This window comes from Lampetra fluviatilis, chromosome 64 (assembly GCF_964198595.1).
Source record: "Lampetra fluviatilis chromosome 64, kcLamFluv1.1, whole genome shotgun sequence".
Taxonomy (NCBI): Eukaryota; Metazoa; Chordata; class Hyperoartia; order Petromyzontiformes; family Petromyzontidae; genus Lampetra; species Lampetra fluviatilis.
In genome coordinates this window covers 6,602,696-6,624,881 of record NC_136338.1, presented here as the reverse complement: position 1 = coordinate 6,624,881, position 22,186 = coordinate 6,602,696, and the positions used below count along the sequence as shown (strand labels likewise).

The 22,186-nt window shown below is 53.7% G+C and overlaps 1 long non-coding RNA gene across 1 annotated transcript in view; it reads right to left on the bottom strand.

Moving 5' to 3' along the window:
- LOC144951978 (uncharacterized) overlaps positions 1-22,186 on the bottom strand; it is a 32,452-nt gene that overhangs the window by 3,993 nt on the left and 6,273 nt on the right. The window contains exon 2 of the long non-coding RNA XR_013640558.1: positions 12,920-13,022. This is a non-coding gene — a long non-coding RNA (uncharacterized LOC144951978). The remainder of the gene's footprint in view (positions 1-12,919; positions 13,023-22,186) is intronic.

Here is a 22,186-nt window from a genome sequence, read left to right as displayed (position 1 = left end):
CATACAGTGTACGTATAAAACGAATCACCAGAGAACCAATATAAACGTGTGTTACGCGAGCTGTAAATTGCAGGGCTGCGCCTTTATCTTCACATGATCAGGCACACTTCGTTTGAGCTGTTATCGTCTGTGATGGGCAGGTAGTCGCTTCTGAATGGAGACGCTGCGTAGCTCTGTGGGGCCTTTAACTGGTGAGATGATAGCAAAGCATCGCTTTGTTTCATTTTTAAAGATTTTCTGTAAGTGAATTGTTTTACGTCTCCGTAACTTTGCAACTCCGAACGTGTTTTTGTATTTCGTGTTAGTTGTTGTCACGTTCTGACACCCCTTTGCTGGACATCCGTGAATGAAAGAGCTTTGGAGCTCATCGGATTCCGCCTCCAGTATGACAATAGTCTAAAATATTCTGATCAGGATCACTCGATTTGGTGAGAGTTCGAATCCTGGTTAGGCGAGGTGAATCCAGCCCATCATCATCGCTCTGGGGTCGATAAAAATCAGTACCGCTTTGTGGACAGGTCTAAATAAATATTCTGATTCTGATCTTCGTCCTTCGCCAGCTGAACGCACTCGACACACGACGCAATCGTAGCGGTTCATACCATCGCAGAGGCGCATACCGATCACAGAGGTCCATACCAAGCATAGAGGCTCATACCGATCGCGTTATCTGTACCGCCGCCAACCCCCATTGCAATCGTTCACCCAATCAACCAATCCACCCACCCACACCCGCGACGTCGCTTTACCCACCACGGCGCACCTTAATAGGCGCTCGCTAACAGCGCCAAACGGCCCAGCGCGGCGGTCCGCTGGTGCTAAACGAGTCCCATGGTGGGGGGAGGGGGGGGGCCGCGCCTGGCCCCGTCTTTAAAAGGCGACGCTCCCGGGTACGAGGGCGCGGGAGCGTTTTGGGCACGATCCAGAAAACGCGAAACTTAATCCTGGGGGGATCCATCGCGCGCTCTTTCCACCACCACCGACCACCGCCACCAACTGCAACCACCTCGAAAGCCGCAGCAGCCAACCGGGAGGCTGTTAATCACCGGTGGTGGGTCGGTGGGTCGGTGGGTGGGGTGGTGATGGTGGTGGCCGAGATCTGACCCCACAACCCTTAGCCGGGATGACGAACTGCCATGCCCTAACCACCCACCAACTCCACTCACTCACTCACTCAACCACCCCACTCACTCAACCACCCACCAACTCCACTCACTCACTCAACCACCCACCCACCTCACTCACTCAACCACCCACCCCACTCACTCACTCAACCACCCACCCACCTCACTCACTCAACCACCCACCCCACTCACTCACTCAACCACCCACCCACCTCACTCACTCAACCACCCACCCACCCCACTCACTCACTCACTCAACCACCCCACTCACTCAACCACCCACCAACTCCACTCACTCACTCACTCAACCACCCCACTCACTCAACCACCCACCAACTCCACTCACTCACTCAACCACCCACCTCACTCAACCATCCACCCCACTCACTCACTCAACCACCCACCCACCTCACTCACTCAACCACCCACCCCACTCACTCACTCAACCACCCACCCACCTCACTCACTCAACCACCCACCCACCCCACTCACTCACTCAACCACCCACCAACTCACTCACTCAACCACCCACCCCACTCACTCAACCACCCACCAACTCCACTCACTCACTCAACCACCCACCCCACTCACTCACTCAACCACCCACCCCACTCACTCAACCACCCACCAACTCCACTCACTCACTCACTCAACCACCCACCCCACTCACTCACTCAACCACCCACCCCACTCACTCACTCAACCACCCACCCCACTCACTCACTCAACCATCCACCCACCCCACTCACTCAACCACCCACCCCACTCACTCACTCAACCACCCACCCCACTCACTCACTCAACCACCCACCCCACTCACTCACTCAACCACCCACCCCACTCACTCACTCAACCACCCACCCCACTCACTCAACCACCCACCAACTCCACTCACTCACTCAACCACCCACCCCACTCACTCACTCAACCACCCACCCCACTCACTCACTCAACCACCCACCCCACTCACTCGCTCAACCACCCACCCACCTCACTCACTCAACCATCCACCCCACTCACTCACTCAACCACCCACCCACCTCATTCACTCACTCAACCACCCACCAACTCACTCACTCAACCACCCACCCCACTCACTCACTCAACCACCCACCCACCTCACTCACTCAACCACCCACCCCACTCACTCACTCAACCACCCACCCACCTCACTCACTCAACCACCCACCCACCCCACTCACTCACTCACTCAACCACCCCACTCACTCAACCACCCACCAACTCCACTCACTCACTCACTCAACCACCCCACTCACTCAACCACCCACCAACTCCACTCACTCACTCAACCACCCACCCACCTCACTCACTCAACCACCCACCCCACTCACTCACTCAACCACCCACCCACCTCACTCACTCAACCACCCACCCCACTCACTCACTCAACCACCCACCCACCTCACTCACTCAACCACCCACCCACCCCACTCACTCACTCAACCACCCACCAACTCACTCACTCAACCACCCACCCCACTCACTCACTCAACCACCCACCAACTCCACACACTCACTCAACCACCCACCCCACTCACTCACTCAACCACCCACCCCACTCACTCAACCACCCACCAACTCCACTCACTCACTCACTCAACCACCCACCCCACTCACTCACTCAACCACCCACCCACCCCCCTCACTCACTCAACCACCCACCCACCCCACTCACTCAACCACCCACCCCACTCACTCACTCAACCACCCACCCCACTCACTCACTCAACCACCCACCCCACTCACTCACTCAACCACCCACCCCACTCACTCACTCACTCAACCACCCACCCCACTCACTCACTCAACCACCCACCCCACTCACTCAACCACCCACCAACTCCACTCACTCACTCAACCACCCACCCCACTCACTCACTCAACCACCCAACCCACTCACTCACTCAACCACCCACCCCACTCACTCGCTCAACCACCCACCCACCTCACTCACTCAACCACCCACCCCACTCACTCACTCAACCACCCACCCACCTCACTCACTCACTCAACCACCCACCAACTCACTCACTCAACCACCCACCCCACTCACTCACTCAACCACCCACCAACTCCACTCACTCACTTAACCACCCACCCCACTCACTCACTCAACCACCACACCCCACTCACTCACTCAACCACCCACCCCACTCACTCACTCACTCAACCACCCACCAACTCCACTCACTCACTCACTCAACCACCCACCCCACTCACTCACTCAACCACCCACCCCACTCACTCACTCAACCACCCACCCACCCCACTCACTCACTCAACCACCCACCCACCCCACTCACTCAACCACCCACCTCACTCACTCACTCAACCACCCACCCCACTCACTCACTCAACCACCCACCCACCCCCCTCACTCACTCAACCACCCACCCACCCCACTCACTCAACCACCCACCCCACTCACTCACTCAACCACCCACCCCACTCACTCACTCAACCACCCACCCCACTCACTCACTCAACCACCCACCCCACTCACTCACTCACTCAACCACCCACCCCACTCACTCACTCAACCACCCACCCCACTCACTCAACCACCCACCAACTCCACTCACTCACTCAACCACCCACCCCACTCACTCACTCAACCACCCAACCCACTCACTCACTCAACCACCCACCCCACTCACTCGCTCAACCACCCACCCACCTCACTCACTCAACCACCCACCCCACTCACTCACTCAACCACCCACCCACCTCACTCACTCACTCAACCACCCACCAACTCACTCACTCAACCACCCACCCCACTCACTCACTCAACCACCCACCAACTCCACTCACTCACTTAACCACCCACCCCACTCACTCACTCAACCACCACACCCCACTCACTCACTCAACCACCCACCCCACTCACTCACTCACTCAACCACCCACCAACTCCACTCACTCACTCACTCAACCACCCACCCCACTCACTCACTCAACCACCCACCCCACTCACTCACTCAACCACCCACCCACCCCACTCACTCACTCAACCACCCACCCACCCCACTCACTCAACCACCCACCCCACTCACTCACTCAACCACCCACCCCACTCACTCACTCAACCACCCACCCCACTCACTCACTCAATCACCCACCCCACTCACTCACTCAACCACCCACCCCACTCACTCAACCACCCACCAACTCCACTCACTCACTCAACCACCCACCGCACTCACTCACTCAACCACCCACCCCACTCACTCAACCACCCACCAACTCCACTCACTCACTCAACCACCCACCCCACTCACTCACTCAACCACCCACCCCACTCACTCGCTCAACCACCCACCCACCCCACTCACTCACTCAACCACCCACCCACCCCACTCACTCAACCACCCACCCCACTCACTCACTCAACCACCCACCAACTCCACTCACTCACTCAACCACCCACCCCACTCACTCACTCAACCACCCACCCCACTCACTCAACCACCCACCAACTCCACTCACTCACTCAATCACCCACCCCACTCACTCAACCACCCACCAACTCCACTCACTCACTCAACCACCCACCCCACTCACTCACTCAACCACCCACCCCACTCACTCACTCACTCAACCACCCACCCCACCCCACGCACTCACTCAACCACCCACCAACTCCACTCACTCACTCAACCACCCACCCCACTCACTCACTCAACCACCCACCCCACTCACTCACTCAACCACCCACCCACCTCACTCACTCAACCACCCACCCCACTCACTAAACCACCCACCCAGCCACCCCACTCACTCACTCAACCACCCACCTCACTCACTCACTCAACCACCCACCCCACTCACTCACTCAACCACCCACCAACTCCACTCACTCACTCAACCACCCACCCCACTCACTCACTCACTCACTCAACCACCCACCGCACTCAACCACCCACCCACCCCACTCACTCACTCAACCACCCACCCCACTCACTCACTCAACCACCCACCCCACTCACTCACTCACTCAACCACCCACCCACCTCACTCACTCACTCAACCACCCACCCCACTCACTCAAACACCCACCCAGCCACCCAGCCACCCCACTCACTCACTCAACCATCCACCCCACTCACTCACTCAACCAGCCACCCCACTCACTCACTCACTCAACCACCCACCAACTCCACTCACTCACTCAACCACCCACCCCACTCACTCACTCAACCACCCACCGAACTCACTCACTCAACCACCCACCCACCCACCCCACTCACTCACTCAACCACCCACCCCACTCACTCACTCAACCACCCACCCACCTCACTCACTCAACCACCCACCCACCTCAACCACCCACCCACCTCACTCACTCAACCACCCACCCACCTCACCCAACCACCCACCCCACTCACTCACTCAACCACCCACCCATCCCACTCACTCACTCAACCACCCACCCACCCCACTCACTCACTCACTCACTAACTCAACCACCCACCCACCCCACTCACTCAACCACCCACCCACCCCACTCACTCACTCAACCACCCACCTCACTCACTCACTCAACCACCCACCCACCTCACCCAACCACCCACCCCACTCACTCACTCAACCACCCACCCACCCCACTCACTCAATCACTCAACCACCCACCCACCCCACTCACTCAACCACCCACCCCACTCACTCACTCAACCACCCACCCACCCCACTCACTCACTCACTCAACCACCTGTCCACCAAATCCCACCCACTCCAACCCACCTGAACCCACCCATCCCACTAATTAATCCACCCAATCCACCCACCAAATCCACCCACCCACCCCACCCACCCCACCCACCCACCCCAGCCCACCAAGCCCCCCCCCCCCCTTTTTTCTGGTCGTATCAGGTTCAAGAATGTTGCGATGCCCTCCGAAATGTCACGTGGTAAACGATATCGGAGAATGCCAAACGCTGGCCGGAACGCAGAGTCGGGACCAAGATAATCGCTTCCACCATCACCGACCCCCCCTTCTCCCCTAGCCCCTACCCCCCAGGGCCAGATTTAGGTGGCTTTACACTACCCCCCCTCCCCATCGACCCTGCAACCCCCCCCCCCCCCTCAGCCATGTCCCCCCCCCAGCACGTGTAGCCTGTAACAGACTGTTGGGGCAAGTTGCTGTTAGCGATTAACAGCAGCAGCAGCAGCAGCAGCGCCTATGGAGGCCGGAATAGCGCACGACGGGGGGGTGGGAGGGCAGGCACCACGCCCGGCCGCCTTTGTCTCCCCTTTGTCTCTGCTGCTAATCGCCGTGGTTTTCACACCTGATGATGATTGCTTGTGTTGCAATCGAAACGTCATGAGAATTTGTATTGTTTTATATTTATTATTTTATTATTTCCCTTCTACGTGACTTCACCGAAAGAACCAAGAATACGCCCAACTTCTTTCGCACCCTACCGTAGCCAACCAGAGCTAATCGCAGGTGCCGGGGAAGGACAACAAACTAAACACAACAAGCATCAGTTCTAAAGAAACGAGTTTCTCAATGTAGACGATGATTTAAAAGTGCAGCGCAGCTCCCAGTGGGCTTCCTAATATCGGAAGGGAAGAGCGTTCCAGACGGGCACAGAAGCGGCGCATCTGACGATGATGCGGTGACCACCGCCTTTGTTCGATGGCGAGCTCACCTCAGGTTAATTTTCTCGAGTTAATCATCACTTTGTTTCGTGCAAATCGCACGTGCACCGCGCGCGCGTGCAATCGTCGAGGTGACGGAGGCTCTCTCAGTATCTAACCGTGGCTCCTGCCGTGCACAAACTTCACCACCACGGCGCACAAACTTTACAGCAGTGTACAAGATCCACATGGCAACCAGGCCCCATGACCCCTGGCTCGCACGGGGAAGGCACCAACGATCAGATAGCACCACAGGTCAAAACATCTCTCAGTCAATTTAGCTCTATCCAACTAACGTGGGGGGGGGAGAAGGGGCGAGGACAGAGACGATGGCACGAGGCTATTCCAGAGATAGCAACAGACGGGGCTAATAATAGAAAATTAGCGAGAGGCTACGGATCATCTTCGTAATTAAATGGAACTGTGGGATGGGGAGGCGTTAATTGGACGGCGGGAGGTTAGGCGCGCTCGCACGCTCCAGGGGATTTCTCGTTGCTCTGCCTGAGGCTGCCGAGGGCAGGGAGTTTGATCTCGACAGCTGCTACGTCCGGCGCCAATATGATATCACCATCATCGTATTGCTTTTCATCCAGTAGTAAGTAGAACCTGATGATGAATGGATGAATGGATGAATGGAGAGATGCACAATGAGAGGAGGGCGAGGGTTAAGGGAGCACGCACCCTGAGAGATGTGGTGACATCGTCCAAGACGTGACGGGGAGTGAGTGGGGGTTGGGGGCAGGACGCGTCACGCCCAGAACGGACGATGGCGATGGTGATGGTCGATGATGGTCGACGAAGATTGATGACGACGATGATGACAATGATAGTTGATGATGGTCGATGATGGTTAATGATGATCGATGATGATGATTGATGATGGTCAACGATGATCGATGATGATCGATGATGATTGATGATGATCAACGATGATCGATGATGGTTAATGATGATTGATGATGGTCGACGATGATTGATGATGATCGATGATGAAGACGATGATGGTGATGATGATGGCAATGACGATGATGACGACGACGATGATGACAATGATGAAGACGATGATGGTGACGGTGATGATGATGGTCGATGATGATCGATGATAGTCGACAATGGTTGATGATGATGGCGATGATGACGACAATGACGATGATGACGACAATGATGATGGCGATGACGACGATGATGACAATGATGAAGACGATTATGGTGATGACGACGACAACGACGATGACGACGAGGCTTTTAACTTAGGGGGGGGAGGGAGTGGTGGGGGCGACCTCACAACGAAGTCGATCGGTAACCGGTAGCCAACGCAGCTCAGCGAGCACCGCACAGGACACGGAGTCGAATCTTGCAGTGCCCCCACCCCCCTCCCTCGTCACGACGCGTGGCCCCAGGAAGATGTCCACACGCTGCAGCCTGTTAAGGTTTAATTTTTTGCCGGACGTCCCGTAGAGTAGCGATTTGCCGTGGTGGCTCGCAGATGTTAACTCCCTCGCCTGGTGTACAGGTGGTCGTGGGTTCGATCCCGATCCTGACGATGCCTGCTGCTGCTGTATATTTGGAGTTTGCGTGTCTCTCTCTCTCTCATCATCATCACGGTGGCTAGGAGATGTTGTCTCCCTCGCCTGGTATGCAGGAGGTCGTGGGTTCCATCCCGACAAGTTGCCAGAGAATGTTGTCCACACGATGCAGCTTGCTAATGTGTGTGTGCTTTTTTGCCAGACGTCCCGTAAAGTGGCGAGTTGCAATAAATCGAGCCTCGGATGGGCGACCAACGCATTCCAGGCCACGGTCAAACATCAGTGGCGAGTTATACCTTCAGCGGGCTACCGCAGATCCTCCCAGCTCCCCACCCCCCAGCTCCCTTCACCAACCCGCACTGACCAGCGTGGTGAAGTAAAGTTTAAAAGATTTATAATTTTTTTTTTTTTTACCGGGTAAAGGCACCCACCGAGCTATGTAGCTCTGTAACAGAAGCGACCTTGAATCTCGACGAAAATTGACTTATGAGCATCAACATCACGATGTGGGGAATTATAGCGGCCACACAACTAATATGAACGCGTGTTTCCGAGTGTGGAGAGAAATAAACGGAAGGATCCGGAGAAAAATCCACGCAACCACGGGGAGAGAGAGAAACACGCAAACTCCAAATATACAGCAGCAGGCATCGTCAGGGTCGGGATCGAACCCACGACCTCCTGTACACCAGGCGAGGTAGTTAACATCTCCTAGCCACCGTGATGATGATGAGAGAGAGCCACGCAAACTCCAAATACACAGCAGCAGGCATCGTCAGGGTCTGGATTGAACCCACGACCAGGCGAGGTGGTCAACATCTCACCACCAACCCCCGACGTGGCCTGAGGGGGAGGAGGCCTTCAGCCAGCGAAGGGCTGCAGGCGGCGCTGTGCGGATGACAGCCACTTCGCTGAGCCTCGCAAAAAATAGATGGGTCGAGAACACCGATCTCTCCACGTGACACAATAATAATGAACGCATTCTCTACACATCCCGTCAGCCGTGCCGGCCTTTTGCGAGTGCACAATTTCAGCGTGCATTGATGCAAGACGAGCAAAGGCCCTGGACCGGTTTCAACATTCGCTGTCTCATCAGCAGCAAGAGTCAGGCTTCGCTTGAACCAATGCTGATGAGACTGCCCAGATGTCTGCAGGGAAAGACTGGGCTTTAACATTCATCACACAGCGACCCATAGACTCACACAGAGAGCCATAGACTCACACATAGAGTCATTGACTCATCACACAGCGACCCATAAACTCACACAGAGAGCCATAGACTCACACATAGAGTCACAGAGAGACCCATAGACTCACACACACAGACAAAAAGAAGAAGACGTTTTCGTGTGCACCGCAGGGCACTTCGAACAATGGATCTCAGAGATAACTCTATGATATCGGCTTCTGCGGCCCCGTCTCTACAAGCGTCACACACGACGTGACGCGGTTCGGACGAAGTTGGTGACGAAGACAAAGCGACAGCGTTCTGAGTAACGCGATCGCTTTGAAGGCGTGAGAGATTATTCAGTGATTTCAGCACCCTGGACAGCGCAGCGTCCCGATACAATTCGTGCTCTGCTTGTCATTCGAATGCTATGATCATGATGGGTGGTGACGATGATTTGACGTGACGAGTGAAGATCGTAGCGCTGAGCAAATAAGCGCGGAATGAGCATTGTGAGCGGAAGATAACAACAACAACAAAAATAACAAAAACAAGAATCTCCACCACCAAAGTCATCGCCCGAGAAAATAAATCGTGGCCAGTGGAAGAATAACGGAGACTTGTAGCTACGCCAGAGTCAGGCTGGGAATGTCTAAATGGCGGCCTCCAACGACTGCCCGCATGCAGGACGCACCACTGTGGCTAGGAGATGTTGACTACCTCGCCTGGTATACAGGAGGTCGTGGGTTTAATCCCGCAGCAAACAACATCAACAATAGCAACATCAACAACGTCAACAATAGCAACATCAACAATAGCAACAACAGCAACAATAACTCGAGTAGGTGCCCCACCGTGACTAAATTAAACTCCAGCAGCGATGCATGGCGAGGGGGATATCCTGGATGTGGTGTGCCGGGTACGCAAATAATAATGAATGACAATTAATCATGAAGCTTCCCAGCTTCTATGTATTGAACAGGCACAGACAAGAAACTGGCGTTGTTGAAATGCTGGGTTCGAGCCCTGGGTCTGTGCCTCTCTCTCTCAGGTTCATAATGGCCGTGTCAGAGATACCGGGTGAGTACTGTAGGAGATCATAGGTCGGACATGCACGAGTTTTAAGAGGTCCCATCGGGCGATGTAGATGTACAACATCTGTGCGAATCCAGGCGGTAAGGCGGTAGGGGGGGGGGTGGCGGTATTTGACCATACTTCACCACTCTGGTCAGTGTATGTTGGCGAAAGCAGAGACGTTGAACTTCTTTCGCACTTTACGTCGCCAACCGTGGCAATCGGAGGTTCTCGACAAAGCGAGTTCCACCACCCAGTGTCGTCTCGCAATCTCCGCCCTCTCCTCTCGGTCCTCATTGACGCCGAGTCTATCATTGAAAAAGTCACTCACGTGTGAGTGTGAATGCCATTCTGACATCGTAAATGCTGTCACTATTATTGTTGCTGTGGTTTTATCTAAATCTGTGATTGTGGAGTGCTTTGGTGATGTCTGTCTTCCAGCTCTACGGGTTTATTCAGGAAATACATTCCTGGTTCTATTGGAACCGGTTCCCTATCTCTTAACATTGCCCCATAGACTTTCTATGGGAACCGGTTCCCTATCTCTTAACATTTCCCCATAAACTTTCTATGGGAACCGGTTCCCTAACTCTTAACATTGTCCCATAGACTTTCTATGGGAACCGGTTCCCTATCTTTTAACATTTCCCCATAGACTTTCTATTGGAACCGGTTCCGTAACTCTTAACATTGTCCCATAGACTTTCTTTGGGAACCGGTTCCTTATCTCTTAACATTGCCCCATTGACTTTCTATTGGAACCGGTTCCCTATCTCTTAACATTGCCCCATAGACTTTCTATCGGAACCGGTTCCCTATCTCTTAACATTTGCCCATAGATTTCTATCGGAACCGGTTCCCTTTATATTAACATTGCCACAGACTTTCTATATTTGGAGTTTGCGTGTCTCTCTCCCCGTGTTGCTGTGGACTTTTCTCCGGGTCCTCCGGTTTTTCCCTCCACATTTAAAATCAACAGCACGCTATAAATGTCCACGCGATGAAAAGCCACCACTTTGTCAAGCTATCATTTGTGATGGCCAGGTAGCTTCTGAACTAACAGCTACCACATATCTCAATGGGGCCCTTACCTGGTATCATCTAAAAGAATAGCGAAGCTTTCGTTTCTATCGTTTCGTCTCGATTGCAAATGAGGTCCTCGTGCTCACTAAAGTGACGTCACAGACAACGCCACGTGGCGCAGCTGTCGGCCGGAAGTGAGCGGGGTGGTGTCGTGTGTGTTACGTCATTGCCGTGTGCGTCACATCTTGTGACATCACCTATTTATGACGTCATATACGGTGACGTCACGTGATGCGATTTCGCTTTTTCCCCGGTAATATTTCCAAATATCGCAACCGCAACAACTTAAATTCGATCCGTCCCAAATGATGAATTTTACGATTAGCCGAAACATCGGAGACCCCTTTCTTCTTAAAGACAAAGATCTGCCTCCTCCACAGCCTTTAAAAAAACTGTTGGGGGCAGTTGCTGCTACAGCTATCACTTTACGAAAAGGAGGTTCACATCTCATCGGATTCCTCAGGTATCAATAAGTATTGGTGATTCTGAGATGCCCTGTTAGCACGCCCAACGTAGGGCCGACGTTGAGGCGTGTGGTTGGAACCGTTGGGTCAAAGGTGGCCCAACTTTCCACGTCTACGTGCTGTTCATGTGCACACACACACGTATTAAGGTACATCTTGGGGAGGCTTTCATCCAGCAGTGGATTAACCATGGCTCACGATGATGATGACAAAGCTACAGCGGTCAGCTGTGTGTAACACACACACACACACGTACAATGGGAATCCGTGTAGCCTCAACAGACTGCTGGGGCAAGTGCTGTTAGCAAGTCGCAGCGCCTATGAAGGCCGGCACGGCACACGGAGGGGGCGGGTGGCCAGCTCCACGCCCGGCCGCCTTTGTCTTCCCAGCGCTAATATGTGTGCGTGCATCAACACCTTTGCACACACGTCTATGCACACACACACACGCACACCTATGCAAACACGCACATTTATGCACACATACAATCAGCCCGTGCATGTAACGGTGACGTCAACGCAGCGCTTGTGCCAGGCTAGGTGCACTTTGAGAACCTCGTGAAGTTTCACACAAATACAAACATCCCCCGTATAGCCTACACAGGTTGTTGGGGCAGTGCATTAAAGACAAAGATCCCCCGTATAGCCTAGCACAGGCTGTTGGGGAAAGTGCAATCGACTACACACCCTAGGGGTCTAAATACAATGAAAGACAAAGATCCCCCGTCTAGCCTCGCAAATGCTGTGTTGGGGTCACGTGCATTTGAGAGAGACACACGCACGCACGCACAGATGGATTCAGGAATCCCTCCTCACCTGCGGTGGCGGTCGCCTCGGGCATGGTGGCTGCTGCGGGGGCTTCTGACACGGCTGGCGGTCAGCTTCCGACTGCGCCTGGACACACGACTGCCTCTCCTCCCTCGGGATAAAAATACACGGGGGGGTGGTGGCCGTGGTGGTTTGTGGAGGGTGGTGCAGGGGTGGTGGTGGTGGTGGGTGGGGGGGAGAGCAGAGAAAATCCGATTAGCAGATTCCAACAATCTTGTCTTTCGCTGCCGAAGAGACTTCTCCCTATTTATTAACTCGGGAACCCGATCCCAGCCGCCCCCCCCCCGCCACGGCGCGTCCAAACCCAGCACGGGTCACTTGGGTGTCAAGCCGAGGAGCCGCGCGTGTGTGTGGTGTGTGTGTGTGGTGTGTGTGTGTGGTGTGTGCGTGGGGTGTGTGTGGTGTGTGTGTTGTGTGGTGTGTGTGGTGTGTGGTGTGTGTGGTTTGTGGGGTGTGTGGTGTGTGTGTGGTGTGTGTGTGTGGTGTGTGTGTGTGGTGTGTGTGGTGTGTGTGTGTGGTGTGTGTGGTGTGTGTGTGGTGTGTGTGGTGTGTGTGTGTGTGGTGTGTGTGTGGTGTGTGTGTGGTGTGTGTGTGGTGTGTGTGGTGTGTGTGGTGTGTGTGTGTGGTGTGTGTGGTGTGCGTGTGGTGTCTGTGTGGTGTGTGTGGTGTGTGTGGTGTGTGTGGTGTGTGGTTTGTGGTGTGTGTGGTTTGTGGGGTGTGTGGTGTGTGTGTGTGGTGTGTGTGTGTGTGGTGTGTGTGTGTGGTGTGTGTGTGGTGTGGTGTGTGTGTGGTGTGTGTGGTGTGTGTGTGGTGTGTGTGTGTGGTGTGTGTGTGGTGTGTGTGTGTGGTGTGTGTGTGGTGTGTGTGTGTGGTGTGTGTGTGGTGTGTGTGTGTGGTGTGTGTGGTGTGTGTGGTGTGTGTGTGGTGTGTGTGTGGTGTGTGTGTGTGGTGTGTGTATGTGTGTGGTGTGTGTGGTGTGTGTGTGGTGTGTGTGTGGTGTGTGTGTGTGGTGTGTGTGTGGTGTGTGTGTGTGGTGTGTGTGGTGTGTGTGGTGTGTGTGTGGTGTGTGTGTGGTGTGTGTGTGTGGTGTGTGTATGTGTGTGGTGTGTGTGGTGTGTGTGTGGTGTGTGTGTGGTGTGCGTGTGTGTGGTGTGTGTGTGGTGTGTGTGTGGGGTGTGTGGTGTGTATGGTGTGTATGGTGTGTGTGGTGTGTGGTGTGTGTGGTGTGTGTGGTGTGTGGTGTGTGTGTGGTGTGTGTGGTGTGTGTGGTGTGTGTGTGTGGTGTGTGTGGTGTGTGGTGTGTGTGTGGTGTGTGTGGTGTCTGTGTGGTGTGTGTGTGGTGTGTGTGGTGTGTGTGTGTGGCGACGCATAGGTCGACTCGCTCTCAAATGAGTTCCCGGTGCAGTGTTTAAAAACATCGCTACTACGGGAGACAAAGGCGGCCGGGCGTGGTGTTGGCCACCCACCCGCTCATTTACCGTGCAAGCCTTCATAGGTGCTCGCGAACAGCACTTGCCCTAACATTGCATGTGCGAGTCGATTGCACTTGCCCCGATAGTCTGTGAAAAGCTACACGGGGGATCTTTATCTTTGGACCGGTGGTGTTGCGATAAGCGCGCTGTGCTACTGAACTCGGCGACCCGAGTTCGATTCCCGCTCCAACGGCCAACACCGGTGACGATTATCTGAACCGGTCCTGGGCCTCCCCTAGGTCGACTCAGCCTCAAATGAGTACCTGGGGCGGTGCGTTAAATCATCGCCATTGGAGAGACAAAGACGGCCAGGCATGGTGCTGGCCACCCACCCCCCTCGTAGTGTGCTGTGCCGATCTTCGCAAGTGATGCTACTCGCCAGCAGCACTTGCCCCAACAGTCTGTTAAAGCTACACGGGGGATCTTTGTCAATTGCATGTGCCAGTCCATTGCACTTGCCTTAACAGTCTGTTAAGGCTACACAGGGGATCTTTGTCTTTTGTGTCTGTACGTGCGGTGTGGCTGGGCAAGGGGGAGGGAGGGGGCTCATAATGGCCGTGTCAGAAACAGAGAACTGACATTGACGAAAAACCCTGGCACTGGGTGTCTCTCTCTTAGGAGGGTCATAACGGCCGTGTCAGAGAATCTGAGGCAGTACTGGTTGAGATCGTGGGCTCAAGCCCCGGGTCTGGGTGTCTCTCGTTCTCAGGGGGTTCGCAATGGCCGTGTCAGAGACACCGGGTGAGCACTTTGGAGGTCATAGGTCAGACATGGACGAGTTTGAAAAGGTTACATCAGACGATGTAGATGTACAACCTCTGTGCCAATCCACTGCTGGATGAGGGCCTCCCCACGCCATGAGGATCACAGTGGTGGTGGCGGTGGAACGGAAGCTGGGGGTGGCGGCACTTGACCATACTTCACCACTCTGGTCAGCGCACGTTGGCGCAGGCGGTAAGCGTCGAGGTGGGAGCGGAGTGCAGCACCACGACCCAAATGGGGTCGCCTCAACCCCCCACACTCACGTCGCTGTGACAGCATCTCAGCCGTCCTGTCTCGTTACCCGTCGCCTCTCAGCCGTCGCCTCCAACACCACCCACTACCACCACCACCACCAACAACTACCACCACCCACCACCACCACCCACTACCACCACCACCACCACCACCAACAACTACCACCACCCACCACCACCACCCACTACCACCACCACCCACTACCACCACCACCCACTACTACCACCACCACCAACAACAACTACCACCACCACCCACTACCACCACCACCCACTACCACCACCACCCACTACCACCACCACCACCACCAACAACTACCACCACCACCCACTACCACCACCCACTACTACCACCACCACCACCCACTACCACCACCAACACCACCCACTACCACCACCCACCACCACCACCACCCACTACCACCACCAACACCACCCACTACCACCACCACCACCCACTACCACCACCAACACCACCCACAACCACCACCAACAACTACCACCACCAACACCACCCACTACCACCACCCACTACCACCATCACCACGACCACCCACTACCACCACCACCACCCACCACCGCCACCCACTACCACCACCACCACCACCCACCACCACCACCACCACGACCACCCACTACCACCACCACCCACTACCACCACCACCACCCACCACCACCACCACCACGACCACCCACTACCACCACCACCCACTACCACCACCACCACCCACCACCACCACCACCACGACCACCCACTACCACCACCACCCACCACCACCACCACCACCACCCACCACCACCACCACCACGACCACCCACTACCACCACCACCCACTACCACCACCACCACCCACTACCACCACCACCACCACCCACTACCACCATCACCACGACCACCCACTACCACCACCACCCACTACCACCACCACCACCCACCACCACCACCCACCACCACCACCACCACCCACTACCACCACCACCACCACCCACCACCACCACCACCACCCACTACCACCACCCACTACCACCATCACCACCACCACCCACCACTGCCACCCACTATCACCACCCACCACCACCACCCACCACCACCACCAACACCACCCACTACCACTACCACCCACTACCACCCACTACCACTACCACCACCACCACCCACTACCACCACCACCACCCACTACCACCACCACCCACTACCACTACCACCCACTACCACCCACTACCACCACCCACTACCACCACCACCCACTACCACCACCACCACCCACTACCACTACCACCCACTACCACCCACTACCACCACCACCCACTACCACCACCACCACCACCACCTACTACCACCACCACCACCCACTACCACCACCACCCACTACCACCACCACCACCACCACCTACTACTACCACCACCTACTACCACCACCACCACCACCCACTACCACCACCACCACCTATTACCACCCACTACCATCACCACCACCACCCACTACCACCACCGCCACCACCACCTATTACCACCACCACCACCACCTATTACCACTACCCTGTACACCGCTCTTCGATTGGCGTCGTTTCGACATTCGTCACGGCACCTTTCAGGAACGCATCCCCGACGTATACCCGGGTGTGACTACACGCCAACAGCTCTCGCCCCAACAGTCTCATTGAGCACTCGGGCTTACGGATGTATGTGTTGAACTTCTTTCGCACCGTACGTAGCCAACCGACAAGAAGGACACCTAAACACAAAAAGCAGTTCCTGAAGGCGATGCGTTTCCCTGCACTGCTCCCGTGTAGCCATGCAAGCAGCTGCTGCACCCTTGTTGTTGTGCATAGCGTTGGGCCTCCATCCAGGCAACTGCCCAGGCTCACAGCCTCCTTAAGCCTTCGAGATCTGGCAAGACCCAGAGCATGCCGCTGGGGTTGGCGTACACGAGGCATCAAAATCTCACCACACACAAACGGAATGCCCGCAACGAGTCGAGGGCTGCAGCAGTGTGACGTTAGCATGGCCATTGTGAACCCACCCTGATGGAGAGAGAGAGAGAGACACGCAGACCCAGGGCTTGAACCCAGCATTCAGAATTGCTGGTTGTGACGTAGTCATTATGCATCCCCTGAGAGAGAGGGAAACATCCACGACCCAGGGCTTGAACCCGGAATTTCAGAATTGTTGGTTAATTGACGTGGCCATTAAGAACCCCCCGAGAGACAGAGAGAGACACCCAGACCCAGGGCTTGAACCCAGCTTTCAGAATTGCTGGTTAAGTGACGTGGTCATTAAGAACCCCCTGAGAGACAGAGAGAGAGACACCCAGACCCAGGGCTTGAACCCGGAATTTCAGAATTGCTGGTTAAGTGACGTGACCATTTAGAACCCCCACGCTCCCTTGCTGAGAGAGACAGACGACAGGACTGCGATGCGAACTCCCGTCTCGCAAGTTTAAGGCTCAAATCCGAGCTGGGTTAATTATCAACAACATCAGCCATGGCCTATCTACTGCTGGATGAAGATCAACATGGTGAAGATGTCATTAACACGCGCGTACGTTTCGTTAATCCACACGTTGCTCCCTCTCCGTATCTGACCCTTGGCCACAAGTAGGTAGATTCTCGATCATCAGACGTTCTCTTTCTCCCTTGGCTACCGGTACGTCATCGATTCTCGATAATCGGACGTCCTCTCTATCCTTGGCTAGCAGAACGTCATCTATATTCAATCATCAGACGTCCTCTCTATCCTTGGCTACCAGTACGTCATCGATTCTCAATCCTCAGATGTCCTCTATATCATTGGCTACCAGTACGTCATCGATTCTCAATCCTCAGATGTCCTCTATATCATTGGCTAGCAGAACGTCATCGATTCTCAATCATCAGACGTCCTCTCTATCCTTGGCTAGCAGAACGTCATCGATTCTCAATCATTAGACGTCCTCTCTATCCTTGGCTAGCAGAACATCATCGATTCTCAATCATCAGACGTCCTCTCTATCCTTGGCTAGCAGAACGTCATCGATTCTCAATCATTAGACGTCCTCTCTATCCTTTGCTAGCAGAACGTCATCGATTCTCAATCATTAGACGTCCTCTCTATCCTTGGCTAGCAGAACGTCATCGATTCTCAATCATCAGACGTCCTCCCTATCCTTGGCTAGCAGAACATCATCTATTCTCAATCATCAGACGTCCTCTCTATCCTTGGCTAGCAGAACGTCATCGATTCTCAATCATCAGACGTCCTCTCTATCCTTGGCTAGCAGAACGTCATCGATTCTCAATCATCAGACGTCCTCTCTATCCTTGGCTAGCAGTACGTCATCTATTTTCGATTCGCAGACGTCAGCGCGTCTGGCTGATCGGTGCTCTCAGGAAGAAAAAAAAACCCAACCCCAATTATAGTAGCGGCGTTCTAAACGGTGCCCGACGCAAATGCGTATCGGTGCAAAATACCCCGGGCCGCATGTGAACGTCCATCCGAGAATTTAGCTCCCCAACACGTCGCAACGCACACGGCTTCGAACACCCTCGCGTGTGCAATGGCACCGATACGCCCGGACGTTCAGTCGCTGGCCATGACGAGAGGGTTTCAGTAGAGAGACAGAGACTTCGTGTCGTGTCGCTGTTCCTCCTCGCGTGTTGAAAGATCGCAGTGCAGCCCAAACTGTGGACCGTTTACGATACGGCCCACAGAGTGGGTCGCATGGTCACAATTACACTGCTGTAGCTGTGTCTTTAATGTATCTCTGTGGGTCTCTATGCATCTCTATGGGTCTCTGTATCTCTGTGCGTCTCTATGCATCTCTATGGGTATTTGTGTATCTCTATGAGTCTATCTATCTTCATGGGTTTCGATGTATCTCTATGCATCTATATGAGCATCTATGTATATATATGTATCTCTGTGCGTCCCTATGCATCTCTATGGGTCTCTATGAATCCCCATGAGTCTCAGTGATACATTGTTTAACTGCATGCCTGCACAGGTCACCATACATCATTGGGGATCGCCTGTACGCAGACAATGAACAGGTCCTGCTATTTTATTGCACGCAAGCGATGAGGAGGTACGAGTGCAATTTGCATGCATCAATGTACACTGGTTACCACGTGAGTAACCCAACCGGCAATGGATACCCACTGCAATGTATCCACATTCATTAATCCTCGGCCCCCACTTCGCACAAGTGACGTCATCACATCTACCCCTCGATTCAAGGAACGAAACAGGAGGATTTCTCCACGAATCTGGCTGTCGCCTGATGAAGCTGGTTGTAATTACTGGCGAAACGTCGAACTCAGATTGTTAATGTTGTGGATCTGCTCTCCAACACACCGGTTAGTGCTGTACTACTATACTACACTATACACTACACTACTTTACACTATACTATACACTACACTATGCACTACACTATACACTACACTATACACTACACTATACACTACACTACACACTAGTGCTGTACTAGTGACGAATTGGCCACGTTCTGTTTACGTGACAAACCCCTTACTAGCTGGCTGGGTCGGGTGGTGGCGGGTTTAACGACACATTCATATATTTACGTGATCTAACCCCAAATAAAACCTATATTGTGGATGATATTGGGCGCGAAAGCCTACGTGTTAAACTCATTGAGTCTATATATCTCTATGGGTATCTATGTATCACTAGGAGTCACTATGTATCTCTATTGGTCTCTATGCATCTCTATGAGTCTCTATGTATCTCTATGAGTCTCTATGTATCTCTACGGGTCTCTATGCATCTCTATGGGTCTCTATGTATCTCTATGCGTCTCTGTTTATCTATATGAGTCTCCATGTATATATATGAATCTCTATGCGTCTCTATGTATCTCTATGAGTTTCTATCTATCTCAATGAGCCTCTATGTTTGGCTTTGGGTCTCAATGTATCTCTATGAGTCTCTATGTATCTCTATGAGTCTCTATGTATCTTTATGAGTCTCTATGTATCTCTATGAGTCTCTATGTATCTCTATGAGTCTCTATGTATCTCCATGAGTCTCTATGTATCTTTATGAGTCTCTATGTATCTCTATGGGTCTCTGTTTGTCTCCATGAGTCTCTATGTATCTCCATGGGTCTCTATGTATCTCTATGTATCTCTATGAGTCTCTATGTATCTCTATGAGTCTATGTATCTCTATGAGTATCGATGTATCTCTATGTATCTCTATGAGTCTCTATGTATCTCTATGAGTCTCTATGTATCTCTATGAGTCTCTATGTATCTCTATGGGTCTCTGTTTGTCTCCATGAGTCTCTATGTATCTCCATGGGTCTCTATGTATCTCTATGTATCTCTATGAGTCTCTATGTATCTCTATGAGTCTATGTATCTCTATGAGTATCGATGTATCTCTATGTATCTCTATGAGTCTCTATGTATCTCTATGAGTCTCTATGAGTCTCTATGTATCTCTATGGGTCTCTATGTATCTCTATGAGTCTCTATGTATCTCTATGGGTCTCTGTATCTCTATGAGTCTCTATGTATCTCTATGGGTCTCTATGTATCTCTATGAGTCTCTATGTATCTCTATGGGTTTCTTGAACTTCGCCAACTCGCTATTGTGGTCAAAATACACCACCACCACTTGCGCGGGGAGACGCTCTCATCCAGCAGTGGATCAACTGAATGTGAGGGAGGGGACGTCGTGTAGAGAGCGTTGTGCGGACCGATGCTTTGTCTCGGCGCGCTAACCACTGCGCCACCGCTCACCAAAGACAAAGATCATCCCACGCCCCATGTAGCCTTCACAGACTGTTGGGGCAAGTGCTGCTAGCGAGTAGCAGCACCTATGAAGGTCAGACAAAGATCCCCCGTATAGCCTGGGCAGACTGTTGTGGCAAGTGCTGTTAGCGAGTAGCAGCACCTATGAAGGTACAGACAAAGATCCCCCGTATAGCCTGGACAGACTGTTGGGGCAAGTGCTGTTTGCGAGTAGCAGCACCTATGAAGGTACAGACAAAGATCCCCCGTATAGCCTTCACAGACTGTTGGGGCAAGTGCTGCTAGCGAGTAGCAGCACCTATGAAGGTACAGACAAAGATCCCCCGTATAGCCTGGACAGACTGTTGGGGCAAGGGCTGTTAGCGAGTAGCAGCACCTATGAAGGTACAGACAAAGATCCCCCGTGTAGCCTTCACAAACTTTTGGGGCAAGTGCTGTTTGCGAGTAGCAGCACCTATGAAGGTACAGACAAAGATCCCCCGTATAGCCTGGACAGACTGTTGGGGCAAGTGCTGTTAGCGAGTAGCAGCACCTATGAAGGTACAGACAAAGATCCCCCGTATAGCCTGGACAGACTGTTGGGGCAAGTGCTGTTAGCGAGCACCTTTGAAGGCCGGCACAGCATGCGTGGGGGTGCGTGGCCAGCACCACGCCCGGCCGCCTTTGTCTCCCCCGTGGCGATGTATACGACACACCACTCCAGGTGCTCATTTGAGGCTGAGTCGACCTAATTGTGTGCGAGTGCAGGGCGTCTCCCCTCGGCCGACACTATTACCCCCCTCCCCCCACCACCTCCCCCCGTCTCACCCCCTGCCGTCTGTATCGCTCGAATCATCTTTAAATAGTCCGCGGCTGAGCCAGCTGCGATGGAAGATGCCCGCGGAGTGTCGCTCCGCACCGCCTTATAAAGCCCTGCCCAGCCACGCCACAATCCATCAACAGGACATCGCAAACTATACACGCGCTGCGGGGGGGGGGCGCTAATGGGGGTGGAGGGAGGGAGGCAGGGA